Genomic DNA, 23,391 nt, shown 5'->3' with positions numbered 1-23,391 from the left:
AAAAATGAACGCACTCGCAAAGATAGGGGTGCAACACGAGGACTTCCCAGGGGGTCACCCATCCTAGTACTACTCTCGCCCAAGCACGCTTAATTTCGGAGTTCTGATGGGATCCGGTGCATTAGTGCTGGTATGATCGCACCCATCAATAGCCTCGCACTTTATTCTGTCATAGCGTACGCTCCCGTGCGCAGGTTCTGATACCCCACCCTTCACACAGGCATAACTTTTGATCCGGAAGGAGTTACGGGACCCACAGCATATCACCGCGAAGCTCTCGCCGAGCCCCACGTTCTGAGCTACGTGTACAGCCCGTGGCTACTCCGGGAAGCAAAAAGAGGCCGTTCCGAGCCATTTCGAACACTTTTAGTTCGCAGCTACTGTTTTTCGGCACGTTTAAGATTGTGGGACCCGCTCGTCACCGGCTCGTGGAGTTTGTCGTACTTTTTGTCCTCGTACTCGACAACAGCTAATCGAGTGTCGGACCACATCAAGACCAACTGAACGGAAAAAAAAAATGAACGCACTCGCAAAAAAAGGGATGCAACACAAGGACTTCCCAGGGGGTCACCCATCCTAGTAGTACTCTCGCCCAAGCACGCATAACTTCGGAGTTCTGATGGGATCCGGTGCATTAGTGCTGGTATGATCGCACCCATCAATAGCCTCGCACTTTATTCTTTCATAGCGTACGCTCCCGTGCGCAGGTTCTGATCCCCCACCCTTCACACAGGCATAACCTTTGATCCTGAAGGAGTTACGGGACCCACAGCATATCACCGCCAAGCTCTCGCCGAGCCCCACGTTCTGAGCTAAGTGTACAGCCCGTGGCTACTCCGGGAAGCAAAAAGAGGCCGTTTCGAGCCATTTCGAACACTTTTAGTTCGCAGCTACTGTTTTCCGGCACGTTTAAGATTGTGGGACCTGCTCGTCACCGGCTCGGGGAGATTGTCGTACTTTTTGTCCTCGTACTCGACAACAGCTAATCGAGTGTCGGACCACATCAAGACCAACTGAACGGAAAAAAAAAATGAACGCACTCGCAAAGAAAGGGGTGCAACACGAGGACTTCCCAGGGGGTCACCCATCCTAGTAGTACTCTCGCCCAAGCACGCATAACTTCGGAGTTCTGATGGGATCCGGTGCATTAGTGCTGGTATGATCGCACCCATCAATAGCCTCGCACTTTATTCTTTCATAGCGTACGCTCCCGTGCGCATGTTCTGATCCCCCACCCTTCACACAGGCATAACTTTTGATCCTGAAGGAGTTACGGGACCCACAGCATATCACCGCGAAGCTCTCGCCGAGCCCCACGTTCTGAGCTAAGTGTACAGCCCGTGGCTACTCCGGGAAGCAAAAAGAGGCCGTTTCGAGCCATTTCGAACACTTTTAGTTCGCAGCTACTATTTTCCGGCACGTTTAAGATTGTGGGACCTGCTCGTCACCGGCTCGGGGAGATTGTCGTACTTTTTGTCCTCGTACTCGACAACAGCTAATCGAGTGTCGGACCACATCAAGACCAACTGAACGGAAAAAAAAATGAACGCACTCGCAAAGAAAGGGGTGCAACACGAGGACTTCCCAGGGGGTCACCCATCCTAGTAGTACTCTCGCCCAAGCACGCATAACTTCGGAGTTCTGATGGGATCCGGTACATTAGTGCTGGTATGATCGCACCCATCAATAGCCTCGCACTTTATTCTTTCATAGCGTACGCTCCCGTGCGCAGGTTCTGATCCCCCACCCTTCACACAGGCATAACTTTTGATCCGGAAGGAGTTACGGGACCCACAGCATATCACCGCGAAGCTCTCGCCGAGCCCCACATTCTGAGCTACGTGTACAGCCCGTGGCTACTCCGGGAAGCAAAAAGAGGCCGTTTCGAGCCATTTCGAACACTTTTAGTTCGCAGCTACTGTTTTTCGGCACGTTTAAGATTGTGGGACCCGCTCGTCACCGGCTCGTGGAGATTGTCGTACTTTTTGTCCTCGTACTCGACAACAGCTAATCGAGTGTCGGACCACATCAAGACCAACTGAACGGAAAAAAAAATGAACGCACTCGCAAAGAAAGGGGTGCAACACGAGGACTTCCCAGGGGGTCACCCATCCTAGTAGTACTCTCGCTCAAGCACGCATAACTTCGGAGTTCTGATGGGATCCGGTACATTAGTGCTGGTATGATCGCACCCATCAATAGCCTCGCACTTTATTCTTTCATAGCGTACGCTCCCGTGCGCAGGTTCTGATCCCCCACCCTTCACACAGGCATAACTTTTGATCCGGAAGGAGTTACGGGACCCACAGCATATCACCGCGAAGCTCTCGCCGAGCCCCACATTCTGAGCTACGTGTACAGCCCGTGGCTACTCCGGGAAGCAAAAAGAGGCCGTTTCGAGCCATTTCGAACACTTTTAGTTCGCAGCTACTGTTTTTCGGCACGTTTAAGATTGTGGGACCCGCTCGTCACCGGCTCGTGGAGATTGTCGTACTTTTTGTCCTCGTACTCGACAACAGCTAATCGAGTGTCGCACCACATCAAGACCAACTGAACGGAAAAAAAAAATGAACGCACTCGCAAAGATAGGGGTGCAACACGAGGACTTCCCAGGGGGTCACCCATCCTAGTACTACTCTCGCCCAAGCACGCTTAATTTCGGAGTTCTGATGGGATCCGGTGCATTAGTGCTGGTATGATCGCACCCATCAATAGCCTCGCACTTTATTCTGTCATAGCGTACGCTCCCGTGCGCAGGTTCTGATACCCCACCCTTCACACAGGCATAACTTTTGATCCGGAAGGAGTTACGGGACCCACAGCATATCACCGCGAAGCTCTCGCCGAGCCCCACGTTCTGAGCTACGTGTACAGCCCGTGGCTACTCCGGGAAGCAAAAAGAGGCCGTTCCGAGCCATTTCGAACACTTTTAGTTCGCAGCTACTGTTTTTCGGCACGTTTAAGATTGTGGGACCCGCTCGTCACCGGCTCGTGGAGTTTGTCGTACTTTTTGTCCTCGTACTCGACAACAGCTAATCGAGTGTCGGACCACATCAAGACCAACTGAACGGAAAAAAAAAATGAACGCACTCGCAAAAAAAGGGATGCAACACAAGGACTTCCCAGGGGGTCACCCATCCTAGTAGTACTCTCGCCCAAGCACGCATAACTTCGGAGTTCTGATGGGATCCGGTGCATTAGTGCTGGTATGATCGCACCCATCAATAGCCTCGCACTTTATTCTTTCATAGCGTACGCTCCCGTGCGCAGGTTCTGATCCCCCACCCTTCACACAGGCATAACCTTTGATCCTGAAGGAGTTACGGGACCCACAGCATATCACCGCCAAGCTCTCGCCGAGCCCCACGTTCTGAGCTAAGTGTACAGCCCGTGGCTACTCCGGGAAGCAAAAAGAGGCCGTTTCGAGCCATTTCGAACACTTTTAGTTCGCAGCTACTGTTTTCCGGCACGTTTAAGATTGTGGGACCTGCTCGTCACCGGCTCGGGGAGATTGTCGTACTTTTTGTCCTCGTACTCGACAACAGCTAATCGAGTGTCGGACCACATCAAGACCAACTGAACGGAAAAAAAAAATGAACGCACTCGCAAAGAAAGGGGTGCAACACGAGGACTTCCCAGGGGGTCACCCATCCTAGTAGTACTCTCGCCCAAGCACGCATAACTTCGGAGTTCTGATGGGATCCGGTGCATTAGTGCTGGTATGATCGCACCCATCAATAGCCTCGCACTTTATTCTTTCATAGCGTACGCTCCCGTGCGCATGTTCTGATCCCCCACCCTTCACACAGGCATAACTTTTGATCCTGAAGGAGTTACGGGACCCACAGCATATCACCGCGAAGCTCTCGCCGAGCCCCACGTTCTGAGCTAAGTGTACAGCCCGTGGCTACTCCGGGAAGCAAAAAGAGGCCGTTTCGAGCCATTTCGAACACTTTTAGTTCGCAGCTACTATTTTCCGGCACGTTTAAGATTGTGGGACCTGCTCGTCACCGGCTCGGGGAGATTGTCGTACTTTTTGTCCTCGTACTCGACAACAGCTAATCGAGTGTCGGACCACATCAAGACCAACTGAACGGAAAAAAAAATGAACGCACTCGCAAAGAAAGGGGTGCAACACGAGGACTTCCCAGGGGGTCACCCATCCTAGTAGTACTCTCGCCCAAGCACGCATAACTTCGGAGTTCTGATGGGATCCGGTACATTAGTGCTGGTATGATCGCACCCATCAATAGCCTCGCACTTTATTCTTTCATAGCGTACGCTCCCGTGCGCAGGTTCTGATCCCCCACCCTTCACACAGGCATAACTTTTGATCCGGAAGGAGTTACGGGACCCACAGCATATCACCGCGAAGCTCTCGCCGAGCCCCACATTCTGAGCTACGTGTACAGCCCGTGGCTACTCCGGGAAGCAAAAAGAGGCCGTTTCGAGCCATTTCGAACACTTTTAGTTCGCAGCTACTATTTTCCGGCACGTTTAAGATTGTGGGACCTGCTCGTCACCGGCTCGGGGAGATTGTCGTACTTTTTGTCCTCGTACTCGACAACAGCTAATCGAGTGTCGGACCACATCAAGACCAACTGAACGGAAAAAAAAATGAACGCACTCGCAAAGAAAGGGGTGCAACACGAGGACTTCCCAGGGGGTCACCCATCCTAGTAGTACTCTCGCCCAAGCACGCATAACTTCGGAGTTCTGATGGGATCCGGTACATTAGTGCTGGTATGATCGCACCCATCAATAGCCTCGCACTTTATTCTTTCATAGCGTACGCTCCCGTGCGCAGGTTCTGATCCCCCACCCTTCACACAGGCATAACTTTTGATCCGGAAGGAGTTACGGGACCCACAGCATATCACCGCGAAGCTCTCGCCGAGCCCCACATTCTGAGCTACGTGTACAGCCCGTGGCTACTCCGGGAAGCAAAAAGAGGCCGTTTCGAGCCATTTCGAACACTTTTAGTTCGCAGCTACTGTTTTTCGGCACGTTTAAGATTGTGGGACCCGCTCGTCACCGGCTCGTGGAGATTGTCGTACTTTTTGTCCTCGTACTCGACAACAGCTAATCGAGTGTCGCACCACATCAAGACCAACTGAACGGAAAAAAAAAATGAACGCACTCGCAAAGATAGGGGTGCAACACGAGGACTTCCCAGGGGGTCACCCATCCTAGTACTACTCTCGCCCAAGCACGCTTAATTTCGGAGTTCTGATGGGATCCGGTGCATTAGTGCTGGTATGATCGCACCCATCAATAGCCTCGCACTTTATTCTGTCATAGCGTACGCTCCCGTGCGCAGGTTCTGATACCCCACCCTTCACACAGGCATAACTTTTGATCCGGAAGGAGTTACGGGACCCACAGCATATCACCGCGAAGCTCTCGCCGAGCCCCACGTTCTGAGCTACGTGTACAGCCCGTGGCTACTCCGGGAAGCAAAAAGAGGCCGTTCCGAGCCATTTCGAACACTTTTAGTTCGCAGCTACCGTTTTTCGGCACGTTTAAGATTGTGGGACCCGCTCGTCACCGGCTCGTGGAGTTTGTCGTACTTTTTGTCCTCGTACTCGACAACAGCTAATCGAGTGTCGGACCACATCAAGACCAACTGAACGGAAAAAAAAATGAACGCACTCGCAAAGAAAGGGGTGCAACACGAGGACTTCCCAGGGGGTCACCCATCCTAGTAGTACTCTCGCTCAAGCACGCATAACTTCGGAGTTCTGATGGGATCCGGTACATTAGTGCTGGTATGATCGCACCCATCAATAGCCTCGCACTTTATTCTTTCATAGCGTACGCTCCCGTGCGCAGGTTCTGATCCCCCACCCTTCACACAGGCATAACTTTTGATCCGGAAGGAGTTACGGGACCCACAGCATATCACCGCGAAGCTCTCGCCGAGCCCCACATTCTGAGCTACGTGTACAGCCCGTGGCTACTCCGGGAAGCAAAAAGAGGCCGTTTCGAGCCATTTCGAACACTTTTAGTTCGCAGCTACTGTTTTTCGGCACGTTTAAGATTGTGGGACCCGCTCGTCACCGGCTCGTGGAGATTGTCGTACTTTTTGTCCTCGTACTCGACAACAGCTAATCGAGTGTCGCACCACATCAAGACCAACTGAACGGAAAAAAAAAATGAACGCACTCGCAAAGATAGGGGTGCAACACGAGGACTTCCCAGGGGGTCACCCATCCTAGTACTACTCTCGCCCAAGCACGCTTAATTTCGGAGTTCTGATGGGATCCGGTGCATTAGTGCTGGTATGATCGCACCCATCAATAGCCTCGCACTTTATTCTGTCATAGCGTACGCTCCCGTGCGCAGGTTCTGATACCCCACCCTTCACACAGGCATAACTTTTGATCCGGAAGGAGTTACGGGACCCACAGCATATCACCGCGAAGCTCTCGCCGAGCCCCACGTTCTGAGCTACGTGTACAGCCCGTGGCTACTCCGGGAAGCAAAAAGAGGCCGTTCCGAGCCATTTCGAACACTTTTAGTTCGCAACTACTGTTTTTCGGCACGTTTAAGATTGTGGGACCCGCTCGTCACCGGCTCGTGGAGTTTGTCGTACTTTTTGTCCTCGTACTCGACAACAGCTAATCGAGTGTCGGACCACATCAAGACCAACTGAACGGAAAAAAAAAATGAACGCACTCGCAAAAAAAGGGATGCAACACAAGGACTTCCCAGGGGGTCACCCATCCTAGTAGTACTCTCGCCCAAGCACGCATAACTTCGGAGTTCTGATGGGATCCGGTGCATTAGTGCTGGTATGATCGCACCCATCAATAGCCTCGCACTTTATTCTTTCATAGCGTACGCTCCCGTGCGCAGGTTCTGATCCCCCACCCTTCACACAGGCATAACCTTTGATCCTGAAGGAGTTACGGGACCCACAGCATATCACCGCCAAGCTCTCGCCGAGCCCCACGTTCTGAGCTAAGTGTACAGCCCGTGGCTACTCCGGGAAGCAAAAAGAGGCCGTTTCGAGCCATTTCGAACACTTTTAGTTCGCAGCTACTGTTTTCCGGCACGTTTAAGATTGTGGGACCTGCTCGTCACCGGCTCGGGGAGATTGTCGTACTTTTTGTCCTCGTACTCGACAACAGCTAATCGAGTGTCGGACCACATCAAGACCAACTGAACGGAAAAAAAAAATGAACGCACTCGCAAAGAAAGGGGTGCAACACGAGGACTTCCCAGGGGGTCACCCATCCTAGTAGTACTCTCGCCCAAGCACGCATAACTTCGGAGTTCTGATGGGATCCGGTGCATTAGTGCTGGTATGATCGCACCCATCAATAGCCTCGCACTTTATTCTTTCATAGCGTACGCTCCCGTGCGCATGTTCTGATCCCCCACCCTTCACACAGGCATAACTTTTGATCCTGAAGGAGTTACGGGACCCACAGCATATCACCGCGAAGCTCTCGCCGAGCCCCACGTTCTGAGCTAAGTGTACAGCCCGTGGCTACTCCGGGAAGCAAAAAGAGGCCGTTTCGAGCCATTTCGAACACTTTTAGTTCGCAGCTACTATTTTCCGGCACGTTTAAGATTGTGGGACCTGCTCGTCACCGGCTCGGGGAGATTGTCGTACTTTTTGTCCTCGTACTCGACAACAGCTAATCGAGTGTCGGACCACATCAAGACCAACTGAACGGAAAAAAAAATGAACGCACTCGCAAAGAAAGGGGTGCAACACGAGGACTTCCCAGGGGGTCACCCATCCTAGTAGTACTCTCGCCCAAGCACGCATAACTTCGGAGTTCTGATGGGATCCGGTACATTAGTGCTGGTATGATCGCACCCATCAATAGCCTCGCACTTTATTCTTTCATAGCGTACGCTCCCGTGCGCAGGTTCTGATCCCCCACCCTTCACACAGGCATAACTTTTGATCCGGAAGGAGTTACGGGACCCACAGCATATCACCGCGAAGCTCTCGCCGAGCCCCACATTCTGAGCTACGTGTACAGCCCGTGGCTACTCCGGGAAGCAAAAAGAGGCCGTTTCGAGCCATTTCGAACACTTTTAGTTCGCAGCTACTGTTTTTCGGCACGTTTAAGATTGTGGGACCCGCTCGTCACCGGCTCGTGGAGATTGTCGTACTTTTTGTCCTCGTACTCGACAACAGCTAATCGAGTGTCGCACCACATCAAGACCAACTGAACGGAAAAAAAAAATGAACGCACTCGCAAAGATAGGGGTGCAACACGAGGACTTCCCAGGGGGTCACCCATCCTAGTACTACTCTCGCCCAAGCACGCTTAATTTCGGAGTTCTGATGGGATCCGGTGCATTAGTGCTGGTATGATCGCACCCATCAATAGCCTCGCACTTTATTCTGTCATAGCGTACGCTCCCGTGCGCAGGTTCTGATACCCCACCCTTCACACAGGCATAACTTTTGATCCGGAAGGAGTTACGGGACCCACAGCATATCACCGCGAAGCTCTCGCCGAGCCCCACGTTCTGAGCTACGTGTACAGCCCGTGGCTACTCCGGGAAGCAAAAAGAGGCCGTTCCGAGCCATTTCGAACACTTTTAGTTCGCAGCTACCGTTTTTCGGCACGTTTAAGATTGTGGGACCCGCTCGTCACCGGCTCGTGGAGTTTGTCGTACTTTTTGTCCTCGTACTCGACAACAGCTAATCGAGTGTCGGACCACATCAAGACCAACTGAACGGAAAAAAAAATGAACGCACTCGCAAAGAAAGGGGTGCAACACGAGGACTTCCCAGGGGGTCACCCATCCTAGTAGTACTCTCGCTCAAGCACGCATAACTTCGGAGTTCTGATGGGATCCGGTACATTAGTGCTGGTATGATCGCACCCATCAATAGCCTCGCACTTTATTCTTTCATAGCGTACGCTCCCGTGCGCAGGTTCTGATCCCCCACCCTTCACACAGGCATAACTTTTGATCCGGAAGGAGTTACGGGACCCACAGCATATCACCGCGAAGCTCTCGCCGAGCCCCACATTCTGAGCTACGTGTACAGCCCGTGGCTACTCCGGGAAGCAAAAAGAGGCCGTTTCGAGCCATTTCGAACACTTTTAGTTCGCAGCTACTGTTTTTCGGCACGTTTAAGATTGTGGGACCCGCTCGTCACCGGCTCGTGGAGATTGTCGTACTTTTTGTCCTCGTACTCGACAACAGCTAATCGAGTGTCGCACCACATCAAGACCAACTGAACGGAAAAAAAAAATGAACGCACTCGCAAAGATAGGGGTGCAACACGAGGACTTCCCAGGGGGTCACCCATCCTAGTACTACTCTCGCCCAAGCACGCTTAATTTCGGAGTTCTGATGGGATCCGGTGCATTAGTGCTGGTATGATCGCACCCATCAATAGCCTCGCACTTTATTCTGTCATAGCGTACGCTCCCGTGCGCAGGTTCTGATACCCCACCCTTCACACAGGCATAACTTTTGATCCGGAAGGAGTTACGGGACCCACAGCATATCACCGCGAAGCTCTCGCCGAGCCCCACGTTCTGAGCTACGTGTACAGCCCGTGGCTACTCCGGGAAGCAAAAAGAGGCCGTTCCGAGCCATTTCGAACACTTTTAGTTCGCAGCTACTGTTTTTCGGCACGTTTAAGATTGTGGGACCCGCTCGTCACCGGCTCGTGGAGTTTGTCGTACTTTTTGTCCTCGTACTCGACAACAGCTAATCGAGTGTCGGACCACATCAAGACCAACTGAACGGAAAAAAAAAATGAACGCACTCGCAAAAAAAGGGATGCAACACAAGGACTTCCCAGGGGGTCACCCATCCTAGTAGTACTCTCGCCCAAGCACGCATAACTTCGGAGTTCTGATGGGATCCGGTGCATTAGTGCTGGTATGATCGCACCCATCAATAGCCTCGCACTTTATTCTTTCATAGCGTACGCTCCCGTGCGCAGGTTCTGATCCCCCACCCTTCACACAGGCATAACCTTTGATCCTGAAGGAGTTACGGGACCCACAGCATATCACCGCCAAGCTCTCGCCGAGCCCCACGTTCTGAGCTAAGTGTACAGCCCGTGGCTACTCCGGGAAGCAAAAAGAGGCCGTTTCGAGCCATTTCGAACACTTTTAGTTCGCAGCTACTGTTTTCCGGCACGTTTAAGATTGTGGGACCTGCTCGTCACCGGCTCGGGGAGATTGTCGTACTTTTTGTCCTCGTACTCGACAACAGCTAATCGAGTGTCGGACCACATCAAGACCAACTGAACGGAAAAAAAAAATGAACGCACTCGCAAAGAAAGGGGTGCAACACGAGGACTTCCCAGGGGGTCACCCATCCTAGTAGTACTCTCGCCCAAGCACGCATAACTTCGGAGTTCTGATGGGATCCGGTGCATTAGTGCTGGTATGATCGCACCCATCAATAGCCTCGCACTTTATTCTTTCATAGCGTACGCTCCCGTGCGCATGTTCTGATCCCCCACCCTTCACACAGGCATAACTTTTGATCCTGAAGGAGTTACGGGACCCACAGCATATCACCGCGAAGCTCTCGCCGAGCCCCACGTTCTGAGCTAAGTGTACAGCCCGTGGCTACTCCGGGAAGCAAAAAGAGGCCGTTTCGAGCCATTTCGAACACTTTTAGTTCGCAGCTACTATTTTCCGGCACGTTTAAGATTGTGGGACCTGCTCATCACCGGCTCGGGGAGATTGTCGTACTTTTTGTCCTCGTACTCGACAACAGCTAATCGAGTGTCGGACCACATCAAGACCAACTGAACGGAAAAAAAAATGAACGCACTCGCAAAGAAAGGGGTGCAACACGAGGACTTCCCAGGGGGTCACCCATCCTAGTAGTACTCTCGCCCAAGCACGCATAACTTCGGAGTTCTGATGGGATCCGGTACATTAGTGCTGGTATGATCGCACCCATCAATAGCCTCGCACTTTATTCTTTCATAGCGTACGCTCCCGTGCGCAGGTTCTGATCCCCCACCCTTCACACAGGCATAACTTTTGATCCGGAAGGAGTTACGGGACCCACAGCATATCACCGCGAAGCTCTCGTCGAGCCCCACATTCTGAGCTACGTGTACAGCCCGTGGCTACTCCGGGAAGCAAAAAGAGGCCGTTTCGAGCCATTTCGAACACTTTTAGTTCGCAGCTACTGTTTTTCGGCACGTTTAAGATTGTGGGACCCGCTCGTCACCGGCTCGTGGAGATTGTCGTACTTTTTGTCCTCGTACTCGACAACAGCTAATCGAGTGTCGCACCACATCAAGACCAACTGAACGGAAAAAAAAAATGAACGCACTCGCAAAGATAGGGGTGCAACACGAGGACTTCCCAGGGGGTCACCCATCCTAGTACTACTCTCGCCCAAGCACGCTTAATTTCGGAGTTCTGATGGGATCCGGTGCATTAGTGCTGGTATGATCGCACCCATCAATAGCCTCGCACTTTATTCTGTCATAGCGTACGCTCCCGTGCGCAGGTTCTGATACCCCACCCTTCACACAGGCATAACTTTTGATCCGGAAGGAGTTACGGGACCCACAGCATATCACCGCGAAGCTCTCGCCGAGCCCCATGTTCTGAGCTACGTGTACAGCCCGTGGCTACTCCGGGAAGCAAAAAGAGGCCGTTCCGAGCCATTTCGAACACTTTTAGTTCGCAGCTACTGTTTTTCGGCACGTTTAAGATTGTGGGACCCGCTCGTCACCGGCTCGTGGAGTTTGTCGTACTTTTTGTCCTCGTACTCGACAACAGCTAATCGAGTGTCGGACCACATCAAGACCAACTGAACGGAAAAAAAAAATGAACGCACTCGCAAAAAAAGGGATGCAGCACAAGGACTTCCCAGGGGGTCACCCATCCTAGTAGTACTCTCGCCCAAGCACGCATAACTTCGGAGTTCTGATGGGATCCGGTGCATTAGTGCTGGTATGATCGCACCCATCAATAGCCTCGCACTTTATTCTTTCATAGCGTACGCTCCCGTGCGCAGGTTCTGATCCCCCACCCTTCACACAGGCATAACCTTTGATCCTGAAGGAGTTACGGGACCCACAGCATATCACCGCGAAGCTCTCGCCGAGCCCCACGTTCTGAGCTAAGTGTACAGCCCGTGGCTACTCCGGGAAGCAAAAAGAGGCCGTTTCGAGCCATTTCGAACACTTTTAGTTCGCAGCTACTGTTTTCCGGCACGTTTAAGATTGTGGGACCTGCTCGTCACCGGCTCGGGGAGATTGTCGTACTTTTTGTCCTCGTACTCGACAACAGCTAATCGAGTGTCGGACCACATCAAGACCAACTGAACGGAAAAAAAAAATGAACGCACTCGCAAAGAAAGGGGTGCAACACGAGGACTTCCCAGGGGGTCACCCATCCTAGTAGTACTCTCGCCCAAGCACGCATAACTTCGGAGTTCTGATGGGATCCGGTGCATTAGTGCTGGTATGATCGCACCCATCAATAGCCTCGCACTTTATTCTTTCATAGCGTACGCTCCCGTGCGCATGTTCTGATCCCCCACCCTTCACACAGGCATAACTTTTGATCCTGAAGGAGTTACGGGACCCACAGCATATCACCGCGAAGCTCTCGCCGAGCCCCACGTTCTGAGCTAAGTGTACAGCCTATGGCTACTCCGGGAAGCAAAAAGAGGCCGTTTCGAGCCATTTCGAACACTTTTAGTTCGCAGCTACTATTTTCCGGCACGTTTAAGATTGTGGGACCTGCTCGTCACCGGCCCGGGGAGATTGTCGTACTTTTTGTCCTCGTACTCGACAACAGCTAATCGAGTGTCGGACCACATCAAGACCAACTGAACGGAAAAAAAAAATGAACGCACTCGCAAAGAAAGGGGTGCAACACGAGGACTTCCCAGGGGGTCACCCATCCTAGTAGTACTCTCGCCCAAGCACGCATAACTTCGGAGTTCTGATGGGATCCGGTACATTAGTGCTGGTATGATCGCACCCATCAATAGCCTCGCACTTTATTCTTTCATAGCGTACGCTCCCGTGCGCATGTTCTGATCCCCCACCCTTCACACAGGCATAACTTTTGATCCTGAAGGAGTTACGGGACCCACAGCATATCACCGCGAAGCTCTCGCCGAGCCCCACGTTCTGAGCTAAGTGTACAGCCCGTGGCTACTCCGGGAAGCAAAAAGAGGCCGTTTCGAGCCATTTCGAACACTTTTAGTTCGCAGCTACTATTTTCCGGCACGTTTAAGATTGTGGGACCTGCTCGTCACCGGCTCGGGGAGATTGTCGTACTTTTTGTCCTCGTACTCGACAACAGCTAATCGAGTGTCGGACCACATCAAGACCAACTGAACGGAAAAAAAAATGAACGCACTCGCAAAGAAAGGGGTGCAACACGAGGACTTCCCAGGGGGTCACCCATCCTAGTAGTACTCTCGCCCAAGCACGCATAACTTCGGAGTTCTGATGGGATCCGGTACATTAGTGCTGGTATGATCGCACCCATCAATAGCCTCGCACTTTATTCTTTCATAGCGTACGCTCCCGTGCGCAGGTTCTGATCCCCCACCCTTCACACAGGCATAACTTTTGATCCGGAAGGAGTTACGGGACCCACAGCATATCACCGCAAAGCTCTCGCCGAGCCCCACATTCTGAGCTACGTGTACAGCCCGTGGCTACTCCGGGAAGCAAAAAGAGGCCGTTTCGAGCCATTTCGAACACTTTTAGTTCGCAGCTACTGTTTTTCGGCACGTTTAAGATTGTGGGACCCGCTCGTCACCGGCTCGTGGAGATTGTCGTACTTTTTGTCCTCGTACTCGACAACAGCTAATCGAGTGTCGCACCACATCAAGACCAACTGAACGGAAAAAAAAAATGAACGCACTCGCAAAGATAGGGGTGCAACACGAGGACTTCCCAGGGGGTCACCCATCCTAGTACTACTCTCGCCCAAGCACGCTTAATTTCGGAGTTCTGATGGGATCCGGTGCATTAGTGCTGGTATGATCGCACCCATCAATAGCCTCGCACTTTATTCTGTCATAGCGTACGCTCCCGTGCGCAGGTTCTGATACCCCACCCTTCACACAGGCATAACTTTTGATCCGGAAGGAGTTACGGGACCCACAGCATATCACCGCGAAGCTCTCGCCGAGCCCCACGTTCTGAGCTACGTGTACAGCCCGTGGCTACTCCGGGAAGCAAAAAGAGGCCGTTCCGAGCCATTTCGAACACTTTTAGTTCGCAGCTACTATTTTTCGGCACGTTTAAGATTGTGGGACCCGCTCGTCACCGGCTCGTGGAGTTTGTCGTACTTTTTGTCCTCGTACTCGACAACAGCTAATCGAGTGTCGGACCACATCAAGACCAACTGAACGGAAAAAAAAAATGAACGCACTCGCAAAAAAAGGGATGCAGCACAAGGACTTCCCAGGGGGTCACCCATCCTAGTAGTACTCTCGCCCAAGCACGCATAACTTCGGAGTACTCTCGCCCAAGCACGCATAACTTCGGAGTTCTGATGGGATCCGGTGCATTAGTGCTGGTATGATTGCACCCATCAATAGCCTCGCACTTTATTCTTTCATAGCGTACGCTCCCGTGCGCAGGTTCTGATCCCCCACCCTTCACACAGGCATAACCTTTGATCCTGAAGGAGTTACGGGACCCACAGCATATCACCGCGAAGCTCTCGCCGAGCCCCACGTTCTGAGCTAAGTGTACAGCCCGTGGCTACTCCGGGAAGCAAAAAGAGGCCGTTTCGAGCCATTTCGAACACTTTTAGTTCGCAGCTACTGTTTTCCGGCACGTTTAAGATTGTGGGACCTGCTCGTCACCGGCTCGGGGAGATTGTCGTACTTTTTGTCCTCGTACTCGACAACAGCTAATCGAGTGTCGGACCACATCAAGACCAACTGAACGGAAAAAAAAAATGAACGCACTCGCAAAGAAAGGGGTGCAACACGAGGACTTCCCAGGGGGTCACCCATCCTAGTAGTACTCTCGCCCAAGCACGCATAACTTCGGAGTTCTGATGGGATCCGGTGCATTAGTGCTGGTATGATCGCACCCATCAATAGCCTCGCACTTTATTCTTTCATAGCGTACGCTCCCGTGCGCATGTTCTGATCCCCCACCCATCACACAGGCATAACTTTTGATCCTGAAGGAGTTACGGGACCCACAGCATATCACCGCGAATCTCTCGCCGAGCCCCACGTTCTGAGCTAAGTGTACAGCCTGTGGCTACTCCGGGAAGCAAAAAGAGGCCGTTTCGAGCCATTTCGAACACTTTTAGTTCGCAGCTACTATTTTCCGGCACGTTTAAGATTGTGGGACCTGCTCGTCACCGGCTCGGGGAGATTGTCGTACTTTTTGTCCTCGTACTCGACAACAGCTAATCGAGTGTCGGACCACATCAAGACCAACTGAACGGAAAAAAAAAATGAACGCACTCGCAAAGAAAGGGGTGCAACACGAGGACTTCCCAGGGGGTCACCCATCCTAGTAGTACTCTCGCCCAAGCACGCATAACTTCGGAGTTCTGATGGGATCCGGTGCATTAGTGCTGGTATGATCGCACCCATCAATAGCCTCGCACTTTATTCTTTCATAGCGTACGCTCCCGTGCGCATGTTCTGATCCCCCACCCTTCACACAGGCATAACTTTTGATCCTGAAGGAGTTACGGGACCCACAGCATATCACCGCGAAGCTCTCGCCGAGCCCCACGTTCTGAGCTAAGTGTACAGCCCGTGGCTACTCCGGGAAGCAAAAAGAGGCCGTTTCGAGCCATTTCGAACACTTTTAGTTCGCAGCTACTATTTTCCGGCACGTTTAAGATTGTGGGACCTGCTCGTCACCGGCTCGGGGAGATTGTCGTACTTTTTGTCCTCGTACTCGATAACAGCTAATCGAGTGTCGGACCACATCAAGACCAACTGAACGGAAAAAAAAATGAACGCACTCGCAAAGAAAGGGGTGCAACACGAGGACTTCCCAGGGGGTCACCCATCCTAGTAGTACTCTCGCCCAAGCACGCATAACTTCGGAGTTCTGATGGGATCCGGTACATTAGTGCTGGTATGATCGCACCCATCAATAGCCTCGCACTTTATTCTTTCATAGCGTACGCTCCCGTGCGCAGGTTCTGATCCCCCACCCTTCACACAGGCATAACTTTTGATCCGGAAGGAGTTACGGGACCCACAGCATATCACCGCGAAGCTCTCGTCGAGCCCCACATTCTGAGCTACGTGTACAGCCCGTGGCTACTCCGGGAAGCAAAAAGAGGCCGTTTCGAGCCATTTCGAACACTTTTAGTTCGCAGCTACTGTTTTTCGGCACGTTTAAGATTGTGGGACCCGCTCGTCACCGGCTCGTGGAGATTGTCGTACTTTTTGTCCTCGTACTCGACAACAGCTAATCGAGTGTCGCACCACATCAAGACCAACTGAACGGAAAAAAAAAATGAACGCACTCGCAAAGATAGGGGTGCAACACGAGGACTTCCCAGGGGGTCACCCATCCTAGTACTACTCTCGCCCAAGCACGCTTAATTTCGGAGTTCTGATGGGATCCGGTGCATTAGTGCTGGTATGATCGCACCCATCAATAGCCTCGCACTTTATTCTGTCATAGCGTACGCTCCCGTGCGCAGGTTCTGATACCCCACCCTTCACACAGGCATAACTTTTGATCCGGAAGGAGTTACGGGACCCACAGCATATCACCGCGAAGCTCTCGCCGAGCCCCATGTTCTGAGCTACGTGTACAGCCCGTGGCTACTCCGGGAAGCAAAAAGAGGCCGTTCCGAGCCATTTCGAACACTTTTAGTTCGCAGCTACTGTTTTTCGGCACGTTTAAGATTGTGGGACCCGCTCGTCACCGGCTCGTGGAGTTTGTCGTACTTTTTGTCCTCGTACTCGACAACAGCTAATCGAGTGTCGGACCACATCAAGACCAACTGAACGGAAAAAAAAAATGAACGCACTCGCAAAAAAAGGGATGCAGCACAAGGACTTCCCAGGGGGTCACCCATCCTAGTAGTACTCTCGCCCAAGCACGCATAACTTCGGAGTTCTGATGGGATCCGGTGCATTAGTGCTGGTATGATCGCACCCATCAATAGCCTCGCACTTTATTCTTTCATAGCGTACGCTCCCGTGCGCAGGTTCTGATCCCCCACCCTTCACACAGGCATAACCTTTGATCCTGAAGGAGTTACGGGACCCACAGCATATCACCGCGAAGCTCTCGCCGAGCCCCACGTTCTGAGCTAAGTGTACAGCCCGTGGCTACTCCGGGAAGCAAAAAGAGGCCGTTTCGAGCCATTTCGAACACTTTTAGTTCGCAGCTACTGTTTTCCGGCACGTTTAAGATTGTGGGACCTGCTCGTCACCGGCTCGGGGAGATTGTCGTACTTTTTGTCCTCGTACTCGACAACAGCTAATCGAGTGTCGGACCACATCAAGACCAACTGAACGGAAAAAAAAAATGAACGCACTCGCAAAGAAAGGGGTGCAACACGAGGACTTCCCAGGGGGTCACCCATCCTAGTAGTACTCTCGCCCAAGCACGCATAACTTCGGAGTTCTGATGGGATCCGGTGCATTAGTGCTGGTATGATCGCACCCATCAATAGCCTCGCACTTTATTCTTTCATAGCGTACGCTCCCGTGCGCATGTTCTGATCCCCCACCCTTCACACAGGCATAACTTTTGATCCTGAAGGAGTTACGGGACCCACAGCATATCACCGCGAAGCTCTCGCCGAGCCCCACGTTCTGAGCTAAGTGTACAGCCTGTGGCTACTCCGGGAAGCAAAAAGAGGCCGTTTCGAGCCATTTCGAACACTTTTAGTTCGCAGCTACTATTTTCCGGCACGTTTAAGATTGTGGGACCTGCTCGTCACCGGCTCGGGGAGATTGTCGTACTTTTTGTCCTCGTACTCGACAACAGCTAATCGAGTGTCGGACCACATCAAGACCAACTGAACGGAAAAAAAAAATGAACGCACTCGCAAAGAAAGGGGTGCAACACGAGGACTTCCCAGGGGGTCACCCATCCTAGTAGTACTCTCGCCCAAGCACGCATAACTTCGGAGTTCTGATGGGATCCGGTACATTAGTGCTGGTATGATCGCACCCATCAATAGCCTCGCACTTTATTCTTTCATAGCGTACGCTCCCGTGCGCATGTTCTGATCCCCCACCCTTCACACAGGCATAACTTTTGATCCTGAAGGAGTTACGGGACCCACAGCATATCACCGCGAAGCTCTCGCCGAGCCCCACGTTCTGAGCTAAGTGTACAGCCCGTGGCTACTCCGGGAAGCAAAAAGAGGCCGTTTCGAGCCATTTCGAACACTTTTAGTTCGCAGCTACTATTTTCCGGCACGTTTAAGATTGTGGGACCTGCTCGTCACCGGCTCGGGGAGATTGTCGTACTTTTTGTCCTCGTACTCGACAACAGCTAATCGAGTGTCGGACCACATCAAGACCAACTGAACGGAAAAAAAAATGAACGCACTCGCAAAGAAAGGGGTGCAACACGAGGACTTCCCAGGGGGTCACCCATCCTAGTAGTACTCTCGCCCAAGCACGCATAACTTCGGAGTTCTGATGGGATCCGGTACATTAGTGCTGGTATGATCGCACCCATCAATAGCCTCGCACTTTATTCTTTCATAGCGTACGCTCCCGTGCGCAGGTTCTGATCCCCCACCCTTCACACAGGCATAACTTTTGATCCGGAAGGAGTTACGGGACCCACAGCATATCACCGCGAAGCTCTCGCCGAGCCCCACATTCTGAGCTACGTGTACAGCCCGTGGCTACTCCGGGAAGCAAAAAGAGGCCGTTTCGAGCCATTTCGAACACTTTTAGTTCGCAGCTACTGTTTTTCGGCACGTTTAAGATTGTGGGACCCGCTCGTCACCGGCTCGTGGAGATTGTCGTACTTTTTGTCCTCGTACTCGACAACAGCTAATCGAGTGTCGCACCACATCAAGACCAACTGAACGGAAAAAAAAAATGAACGCACTCGCAAAGATAGGGGTGCAACACGAGGACTTCCCAGGGGGTCACCCATCCTAGTACTACTCTCGCCCAAGCACGCTTAATTTCGGAGTTCTGATGGGATCCGGTGCATTAGTGCTGGTATGATCGCACCCATCAATAGCCTCGCACTTTATTCTGTCATAGCGTACGCTCCCGTGCGCAGGTTCTGATACCCCACCCTTCACACAGGCATAACTTTTGATCCGGAAGGAGTTACGGGACCCACAGCATATCACCGCGAAGCTCTCGCCGAGCCCCACGTTCTGAGCTACGTGTACAGCCCGTGGCTACTCCGGGAAGCAAAAAGAGGCCGTTCCGAGCCATTTCGAACACTTTTAGTTCGCAGCTACTATTTTTCGGCACGTTTAAGATTGTGGGACCCGCTCGTCACCGGCTCGTGGAGTTTGTCGTACTTTTTGTCCTCGTACTCGACAACAGCTAATCGAGTGTCGGACCACATCAAGACCAACTGAACGGAAAAAAAAAATGAACGCACTCGCAAAAAAAGGGATGCAGCACAAGGACTTCCCAGGGGGTCACCCATCCTAGTAGTACTCTCGCCCAAGCACGCATAACTTCGGAGTACTCTCGCCCAAGCACGCATAACTTCGGAGTTCTGATGGGATCCGGTGCATTAGTGCTGGTATGATCGCACCCATCAATAGCCTCGCACTTTATTCTTTCATAGCGTACGCTCCCGTGCGCAGGTTCTGATCCCCCACCCTTCACACAGGCATAACCTTTGATCCTGAAGGAGTTACGGGACCCACAGCATATCACCGCGAAGCTCTCGCCGAGCCCCACGTTCTGAGCTAAGTGTACAGCCCGTGGCTACTCCGGGAAGCAAAAAGAGGCCGTTTCGAGCCATTTCGAACACTTTTAGTTCGCAGCTACTGTTTTCCGGCACGTTTAAGATTGTGGGACCTGCTCGTCACCGGCTCGGGGAGATTGTCGTACTTTTTGTCCTCGTACTCGACAACAGCTAATCGAGTGTCGGACCACATCAAGACCAACTGAACGGAAAAAAAAAATGAACGCACTCGCAAAGAAAGGGGTGCAACACGAGGACTTCCCAGGGGGTCACCCATCCTAGTAGTACTCTCGCCCAAGCACGCATAACTTCGGAGTTCTGATGGGATCCGGTGCATTAGTGCTGGTATGATCGCACCCATCAATAGCCTCGCACTTTATTCTTTCATAGCGTACGCTCCCGTGCGCATGTTCTGATCCCCCACCCATCACACAGGCATAACTTTTGATCCTGAAGGAGTTACGGGACCCACAGCATATCACCGCGAATCTCTCGCCGAGCCCCACGTTCTGAGCTAAGTGTACAGCCTGTGGCTACTCCGGGAAGCAAAAAGAGGCCGTTTCGAGCCATTTCGAACACTTTTAGTTCGCAGCTACTATTTTCCGGCACGTTTAAGATTGTGGGACCTGCTCGTCACCGGCTCGGGGAGATTGTCGTACTTTTTGTCCTCGTACTCGACAACAGCTAATCGAGTGTCGGACCACATCAAGACCAACTGAACGGAAAAAAAAAATGAACGCACTCGCAAAGAAAGGGGTGCAACACGAGGACTTCCCAGGGGGTCACCCATCCTAGTAGTACTCTCGCCCAAGCACGCATAACTTCGGAGTTCTGATGGGATCCGGTACATTAGTGCTGGTATGATCGCACCCATCAATAGCCTCGCACTTTATTCTTTCATAGCGTACGCTCCCGTGCGCAGGTTCTGATCCCCCACCCTTCACACAGGCATAACTTTTGATCCGGAAGGAGTTACGGGACCCACAGCATATCACCGCGAAGCTCTCGCCGAGCCCCACATTCTGAGCTACGTGTACAGCCCGTGGCTACTCCGGGAAGCAAAAAGAGGCCGTTTCGAGCCATTTCGAACACTTTTAGTTCGCAGCTACTGTTTTTCGGCACGTTTAAGATTGTGGGACCCGCTCGTCACCGGCTCGTGGAGATTGTCGTACTTTTTGTCCTCGTACTCGACAACAGCTAATCGAGTGTCGCACCACATCAAGACCAACTGAACGGAAAAAAAAAATGAACGCACTCGCAAAGATAGGGGTGCAACACGAGGACTTCCCAGGGGGTCACCCATCCTAGTACTACTCTCGCCCAAGCACGCTTAATTTCGGAGTTCTGATGGGATCCGGTGCATTAGTGCTGGTATGATCGCACCCATCAATAGCCTCGCACTTTATTCTGTCATAGCGTACGCTCCCGTGCGCAGGTTCTGTTACCCCACCCTTCACACAGGCATAACTTTTGATCCGGAAGGAGTTACGGGACCCACAGCATATCACCGCGAAGCTCTCGCCGAGCCCCACGTTCTGAGCTACGTGTACAGCCCGTGGCTACTCCGGGAAGCAAAAAGAGGCCGTTTCGAGCCATTTCGAACACTTTTAGTTCGCAGCTACTGTTTTTCGGCACGTTTAAGATTGTGGGACCCGCTCGTCACCGGCTCGTGGAGATTGTCGTACTTTTTGTCCTCGTACTCGACAACAGCTAATCGAGTGTCGCACCACATCAAGACCAACTGAACGGAAAAAAAAAATGAACGCACTCGCAAAGATAGGGGTGCAACACGAGGACTTCCCAGGGGGTCAACCATCCTAGTACTACTCTCGCCCAAGCACGCTTAATTTCGGAGTTCTGATGGGATCCGGTGCATTAGTGCTGGTATGATTGCACCCATCAATAGCCTCGCACTTTATTCTGTCATAGCGTACGCTCCCGTGCGCAGGTTCTGATACCCCACCCTTCACACAGGCATAACTTTTGATCCGGAAGGAGTTACGGGACCCACAGCATATCACCGCGAAGCTCTCGCCGAGCCCCACGTTCTGAGCTACGTGTACAGCCCCTGGCTACTCCGGGAAGCAAAAAGAGGCCGTTCCGAGCCATTTCGAACACTTTTAGTTCGCAGCTACTGTTTTTCGGCACGTTTAAGATTGTGGGACCCGCTCGTCACCGGCTCGTGGAGTTTGTCGTACTTTTTGTCCTCGTACTCGACAACAGCTAATCGAGTGTCGGACCACATCAAGACCAACTGAACGGAAAAAAAAAATGAACGCACTCGCAAAAAAAGGGATGCAACACAAGGACTTCCCAGGGGGTCACCCATCCTAGTAGTACTCTCGCCCAAGCACGCATAACTTCGGAGTTCTGATGGGATCCGGTGCATTAGTGCTGGTATGATCGCACCCATCAATAGCCTCGCACTTTATTCTTTCATAGCGTACGCTCCCGTGCGCAGGTTCTGATCCCCCACCCTTCACACAGGCATAACCTTTGATCCTGAAGGAGTTACGGGACCCACAGCATATCACCGCGAAGCTCTCGCCGAGCCCCACGTTCTGAGCTAAGTGTACAGCCCGTGGCTACTCCGGGAAGCAAAAAGAGGCCGTTTCGAGCCATTTCGAACACTTTTAGTTCGCAGCTACTATTTTCCGGCACGTTTAAGATTGTGGGACCTGCTCGTCACCGGCTCGGGGAGATTGTCGTACTTTTTGTCCTCGTACTCGACAACAGCTAATCGAGTGTCGGACCACATCAAGACCAACTGAACGGAAAAAAAAAATGAACGCACTCGCAAAGAAAGGGGTGCAACACGAGGACTTCCCAGGGGGTCACCCATCCTAGTAGTACTCTCGCCCAAGCACGCATAACTTCGGAGTTCTGATGGGATCCGGTACATTAGTGCTGGTATGATCGCACCCATCAATAGCCTCGCACTTTATTCTTTCATAGCGTACGCTCCCGTGCGCAGGTTCTGATCCCCCACCCTTCACACAGGCATAACTTTTGATCCGGAAGGAGTTACGGGACCCACAGCATATCACCGCGAAGCTCTCGCCGAGCCCCACATTCTGAGCTACGTGTACAGCCCGTGGCTACTCCGGGAAGCAAAAAGAGGCCGTTTCGAGCCATTTCGAACACTTTTAGTTCGCAGCTACTGTTTTTCGGCACGTTTAAGATTGTGGGACCCGCTCGTCACCGGCTCGTGGAGATTGTCGTACTTTTTGTCCTCGTACTCGACAACAGCTAATCGAGTGTCGCACCACATCAAGACCAACTGAACGGAAAAAAAAAATGAACGCACTCGCAAAGATAGGGGTGCAACACGAGGACTTCCCAGGGGGTCACCCATCCTAGTACTACTCTCGCCCAAGCACGCTTAATTTCGGAGTTCTGATGGGATCCGGTGCATTAGTGCTGGTATGATCGCACCCATCAATAGCCTCGCACTTTATTCTGTCATAGCGTACGCTCCCGTGCGCAGGTTCTGTTACCCCACCCTTCACACAGGCATAACTTTTGATCCGGAAGGAGTTACGGGACCC

The 23,391-nt window shown here is 52.2% G+C and overlaps 39 non-coding genes and 7 pseudogenes across 39 annotated transcripts; all 46 read right to left on the bottom strand.

Moving 5' to 3' along the window:
* Window positions 1-25: 25 nt before the first annotated feature.
* Window positions 26-144, bottom strand: LOC148925149 (5S ribosomal RNA). The gene has a single exon (XR_016132035.1). It is a non-coding gene; the product is annotated as a 5S ribosomal RNA (ribosomal RNA).
* A 394-nt stretch (window positions 145-538) lies between these two features.
* Window positions 539-657, bottom strand: LOC148925148 (5S ribosomal RNA). The gene has a single exon (XR_016131750.1). It is a non-coding gene; the product is annotated as a 5S ribosomal RNA (ribosomal RNA).
* A 394-nt stretch (window positions 658-1,051) lies between these two features.
* On the bottom strand, window positions 1,052-1,170 carry LOC148925147 (5S ribosomal RNA). Its single transcript, XR_016131482.1, has one exon. It is a non-coding gene; the product is annotated as a 5S ribosomal RNA (ribosomal RNA).
* A 393-nt stretch (window positions 1,171-1,563) lies between these two features.
* LOC148925146 (5S ribosomal RNA) lies at window positions 1,564-1,682 on the bottom strand. Its single transcript, XR_016131642.1, has one exon. It is a non-coding gene; the product is annotated as a 5S ribosomal RNA (ribosomal RNA).
* A 393-nt stretch (window positions 1,683-2,075) lies between these two features.
* LOC148925145 (5S ribosomal RNA) lies at window positions 2,076-2,194 on the bottom strand (annotated as a pseudogene).
* Window positions 2,195-2,588: 394 nt separating this feature from the next.
* Window positions 2,589-2,707, bottom strand: LOC148925144 (5S ribosomal RNA). The gene has a single exon (XR_016132034.1). It is a non-coding gene; the product is annotated as a 5S ribosomal RNA (ribosomal RNA).
* Window positions 2,708-3,101: 394 nt separating this feature from the next.
* LOC148925143 (5S ribosomal RNA) lies at window positions 3,102-3,220 on the bottom strand. The gene has a single exon (XR_016131749.1). It is a non-coding gene; the product is annotated as a 5S ribosomal RNA (ribosomal RNA).
* Window positions 3,221-3,614: 394 nt separating this feature from the next.
* Window positions 3,615-3,733, bottom strand: LOC148925142 (5S ribosomal RNA). Its single transcript, XR_016131481.1, has one exon. It is a non-coding gene; the product is annotated as a 5S ribosomal RNA (ribosomal RNA).
* Window positions 3,734-4,126: 393 nt separating this feature from the next.
* LOC148925141 (5S ribosomal RNA) lies at window positions 4,127-4,245 on the bottom strand. The gene has a single exon (XR_016131640.1). It is a non-coding gene; the product is annotated as a 5S ribosomal RNA (ribosomal RNA).
* Window positions 4,246-4,638: 393 nt separating this feature from the next.
* Window positions 4,639-4,757, bottom strand: LOC148925140 (5S ribosomal RNA). The gene has a single exon (XR_016131639.1). It is a non-coding gene; the product is annotated as a 5S ribosomal RNA (ribosomal RNA).
* Window positions 4,758-5,151: 394 nt separating this feature from the next.
* On the bottom strand, window positions 5,152-5,270 carry LOC148925139 (5S ribosomal RNA). Its single transcript, XR_016132033.1, has one exon. It is a non-coding gene; the product is annotated as a 5S ribosomal RNA (ribosomal RNA).
* A 393-nt stretch (window positions 5,271-5,663) lies between these two features.
* On the bottom strand, window positions 5,664-5,782 carry LOC148925138 (5S ribosomal RNA; annotated as a pseudogene).
* A 394-nt stretch (window positions 5,783-6,176) lies between these two features.
* Window positions 6,177-6,295, bottom strand: LOC148925137 (5S ribosomal RNA). Its single transcript, XR_016132032.1, has one exon. It is a non-coding gene; the product is annotated as a 5S ribosomal RNA (ribosomal RNA).
* A 394-nt stretch (window positions 6,296-6,689) lies between these two features.
* Window positions 6,690-6,808, bottom strand: LOC148925136 (5S ribosomal RNA). Its single transcript, XR_016131748.1, has one exon. It is a non-coding gene; the product is annotated as a 5S ribosomal RNA (ribosomal RNA).
* Window positions 6,809-7,202: 394 nt separating this feature from the next.
* Window positions 7,203-7,321, bottom strand: LOC148925135 (5S ribosomal RNA). The gene has a single exon (XR_016131480.1). It is a non-coding gene; the product is annotated as a 5S ribosomal RNA (ribosomal RNA).
* A 393-nt stretch (window positions 7,322-7,714) lies between these two features.
* LOC148925134 (5S ribosomal RNA) lies at window positions 7,715-7,833 on the bottom strand. The gene has a single exon (XR_016131638.1). It is a non-coding gene; the product is annotated as a 5S ribosomal RNA (ribosomal RNA).
* Window positions 7,834-8,227: 394 nt separating this feature from the next.
* Window positions 8,228-8,346, bottom strand: LOC148925133 (5S ribosomal RNA). Its single transcript, XR_016132031.1, has one exon. It is a non-coding gene; the product is annotated as a 5S ribosomal RNA (ribosomal RNA).
* A 393-nt stretch (window positions 8,347-8,739) lies between these two features.
* LOC148925132 (5S ribosomal RNA) lies at window positions 8,740-8,858 on the bottom strand (annotated as a pseudogene).
* Window positions 8,859-9,252: 394 nt separating this feature from the next.
* LOC148925131 (5S ribosomal RNA) lies at window positions 9,253-9,371 on the bottom strand. The gene has a single exon (XR_016132030.1). It is a non-coding gene; the product is annotated as a 5S ribosomal RNA (ribosomal RNA).
* Window positions 9,372-9,765: 394 nt separating this feature from the next.
* On the bottom strand, window positions 9,766-9,884 carry LOC148925130 (5S ribosomal RNA). The gene has a single exon (XR_016131747.1). It is a non-coding gene; the product is annotated as a 5S ribosomal RNA (ribosomal RNA).
* A 394-nt stretch (window positions 9,885-10,278) lies between these two features.
* Window positions 10,279-10,397, bottom strand: LOC148925129 (5S ribosomal RNA). The gene has a single exon (XR_016131479.1). It is a non-coding gene; the product is annotated as a 5S ribosomal RNA (ribosomal RNA).
* A 393-nt stretch (window positions 10,398-10,790) lies between these two features.
* Window positions 10,791-10,909, bottom strand: LOC148925128 (5S ribosomal RNA). Its single transcript, XR_016131637.1, has one exon. It is a non-coding gene; the product is annotated as a 5S ribosomal RNA (ribosomal RNA).
* A 394-nt stretch (window positions 10,910-11,303) lies between these two features.
* On the bottom strand, window positions 11,304-11,422 carry LOC148925127 (5S ribosomal RNA). The gene has a single exon (XR_016132029.1). It is a non-coding gene; the product is annotated as a 5S ribosomal RNA (ribosomal RNA).
* A 394-nt stretch (window positions 11,423-11,816) lies between these two features.
* Window positions 11,817-11,935, bottom strand: LOC148925126 (5S ribosomal RNA; annotated as a pseudogene).
* A 394-nt stretch (window positions 11,936-12,329) lies between these two features.
* On the bottom strand, window positions 12,330-12,448 carry LOC148925125 (5S ribosomal RNA). The gene has a single exon (XR_016131478.1). It is a non-coding gene; the product is annotated as a 5S ribosomal RNA (ribosomal RNA).
* Window positions 12,449-12,842: 394 nt separating this feature from the next.
* On the bottom strand, window positions 12,843-12,961 carry LOC148925124 (5S ribosomal RNA). The gene has a single exon (XR_016131636.1). It is a non-coding gene; the product is annotated as a 5S ribosomal RNA (ribosomal RNA).
* Window positions 12,962-13,354: 393 nt separating this feature from the next.
* On the bottom strand, window positions 13,355-13,473 carry LOC148925123 (5S ribosomal RNA). The gene has a single exon (XR_016131635.1). It is a non-coding gene; the product is annotated as a 5S ribosomal RNA (ribosomal RNA).
* A 394-nt stretch (window positions 13,474-13,867) lies between these two features.
* LOC148925122 (5S ribosomal RNA) lies at window positions 13,868-13,986 on the bottom strand. The gene has a single exon (XR_016132028.1). It is a non-coding gene; the product is annotated as a 5S ribosomal RNA (ribosomal RNA).
* Window positions 13,987-14,380: 394 nt separating this feature from the next.
* On the bottom strand, window positions 14,381-14,530 carry LOC148925121 (5S ribosomal RNA; annotated as a pseudogene).
* A 394-nt stretch (window positions 14,531-14,924) lies between these two features.
* Window positions 14,925-15,043, bottom strand: LOC148925120 (5S ribosomal RNA). The gene has a single exon (XR_016131477.1). It is a non-coding gene; the product is annotated as a 5S ribosomal RNA (ribosomal RNA).
* Window positions 15,044-15,437: 394 nt separating this feature from the next.
* LOC148925119 (5S ribosomal RNA) lies at window positions 15,438-15,556 on the bottom strand. The gene has a single exon (XR_016131476.1). It is a non-coding gene; the product is annotated as a 5S ribosomal RNA (ribosomal RNA).
* Window positions 15,557-15,949: 393 nt separating this feature from the next.
* On the bottom strand, window positions 15,950-16,068 carry LOC148925118 (5S ribosomal RNA). The gene has a single exon (XR_016131634.1). It is a non-coding gene; the product is annotated as a 5S ribosomal RNA (ribosomal RNA).
* A 394-nt stretch (window positions 16,069-16,462) lies between these two features.
* On the bottom strand, window positions 16,463-16,581 carry LOC148925117 (5S ribosomal RNA). Its single transcript, XR_016132027.1, has one exon. It is a non-coding gene; the product is annotated as a 5S ribosomal RNA (ribosomal RNA).
* A 394-nt stretch (window positions 16,582-16,975) lies between these two features.
* LOC148925116 (5S ribosomal RNA) lies at window positions 16,976-17,094 on the bottom strand (annotated as a pseudogene).
* A 394-nt stretch (window positions 17,095-17,488) lies between these two features.
* LOC148925115 (5S ribosomal RNA) lies at window positions 17,489-17,607 on the bottom strand. The gene has a single exon (XR_016131474.1). It is a non-coding gene; the product is annotated as a 5S ribosomal RNA (ribosomal RNA).
* A 394-nt stretch (window positions 17,608-18,001) lies between these two features.
* On the bottom strand, window positions 18,002-18,120 carry LOC148925114 (5S ribosomal RNA). Its single transcript, XR_016131633.1, has one exon. It is a non-coding gene; the product is annotated as a 5S ribosomal RNA (ribosomal RNA).
* A 393-nt stretch (window positions 18,121-18,513) lies between these two features.
* Window positions 18,514-18,632, bottom strand: LOC148925113 (5S ribosomal RNA). The gene has a single exon (XR_016131632.1). It is a non-coding gene; the product is annotated as a 5S ribosomal RNA (ribosomal RNA).
* A 394-nt stretch (window positions 18,633-19,026) lies between these two features.
* LOC148925112 (5S ribosomal RNA) lies at window positions 19,027-19,145 on the bottom strand. The gene has a single exon (XR_016132026.1). It is a non-coding gene; the product is annotated as a 5S ribosomal RNA (ribosomal RNA).
* A 394-nt stretch (window positions 19,146-19,539) lies between these two features.
* LOC148925111 (5S ribosomal RNA) lies at window positions 19,540-19,689 on the bottom strand (annotated as a pseudogene).
* A 394-nt stretch (window positions 19,690-20,083) lies between these two features.
* LOC148925110 (5S ribosomal RNA) lies at window positions 20,084-20,202 on the bottom strand. The gene has a single exon (XR_016131473.1). It is a non-coding gene; the product is annotated as a 5S ribosomal RNA (ribosomal RNA).
* A 394-nt stretch (window positions 20,203-20,596) lies between these two features.
* On the bottom strand, window positions 20,597-20,715 carry LOC148925109 (5S ribosomal RNA). Its single transcript, XR_016131631.1, has one exon. It is a non-coding gene; the product is annotated as a 5S ribosomal RNA (ribosomal RNA).
* Window positions 20,716-21,109: 394 nt separating this feature from the next.
* On the bottom strand, window positions 21,110-21,228 carry LOC148925108 (5S ribosomal RNA). Its single transcript, XR_016132024.1, has one exon. It is a non-coding gene; the product is annotated as a 5S ribosomal RNA (ribosomal RNA).
* A 394-nt stretch (window positions 21,229-21,622) lies between these two features.
* LOC148925107 (5S ribosomal RNA) lies at window positions 21,623-21,741 on the bottom strand. The gene has a single exon (XR_016131195.1). It is a non-coding gene; the product is annotated as a 5S ribosomal RNA (ribosomal RNA).
* Window positions 21,742-22,135: 394 nt separating this feature from the next.
* LOC148925106 (5S ribosomal RNA) lies at window positions 22,136-22,254 on the bottom strand. The gene has a single exon (XR_016131746.1). It is a non-coding gene; the product is annotated as a 5S ribosomal RNA (ribosomal RNA).
* Window positions 22,255-22,648: 394 nt separating this feature from the next.
* Window positions 22,649-22,767, bottom strand: LOC148925105 (5S ribosomal RNA). The gene has a single exon (XR_016131629.1). It is a non-coding gene; the product is annotated as a 5S ribosomal RNA (ribosomal RNA).
* A 394-nt stretch (window positions 22,768-23,161) lies between these two features.
* On the bottom strand, window positions 23,162-23,280 carry LOC148925104 (5S ribosomal RNA). Its single transcript, XR_016132023.1, has one exon. It is a non-coding gene; the product is annotated as a 5S ribosomal RNA (ribosomal RNA).
* Window positions 23,281-23,391: the final 111 nt, after the last annotated feature.

The sequence above is a fragment of the Salvia hispanica genome, chromosome 5 (genome assembly GCF_029641045.1).
Source record: "Salvia hispanica isolate PSC_SH4W2 chromosome 5, Shi_PSC_v1, whole genome shotgun sequence".
Lineage (NCBI taxonomy): Eukaryota > Viridiplantae > Streptophyta > Magnoliopsida > Lamiales > Lamiaceae > Salvia > Salvia hispanica.
Note: the sequence above shows the minus strand (reverse complement) of the source record. Positions and strands in the feature narration are given on the sequence as shown.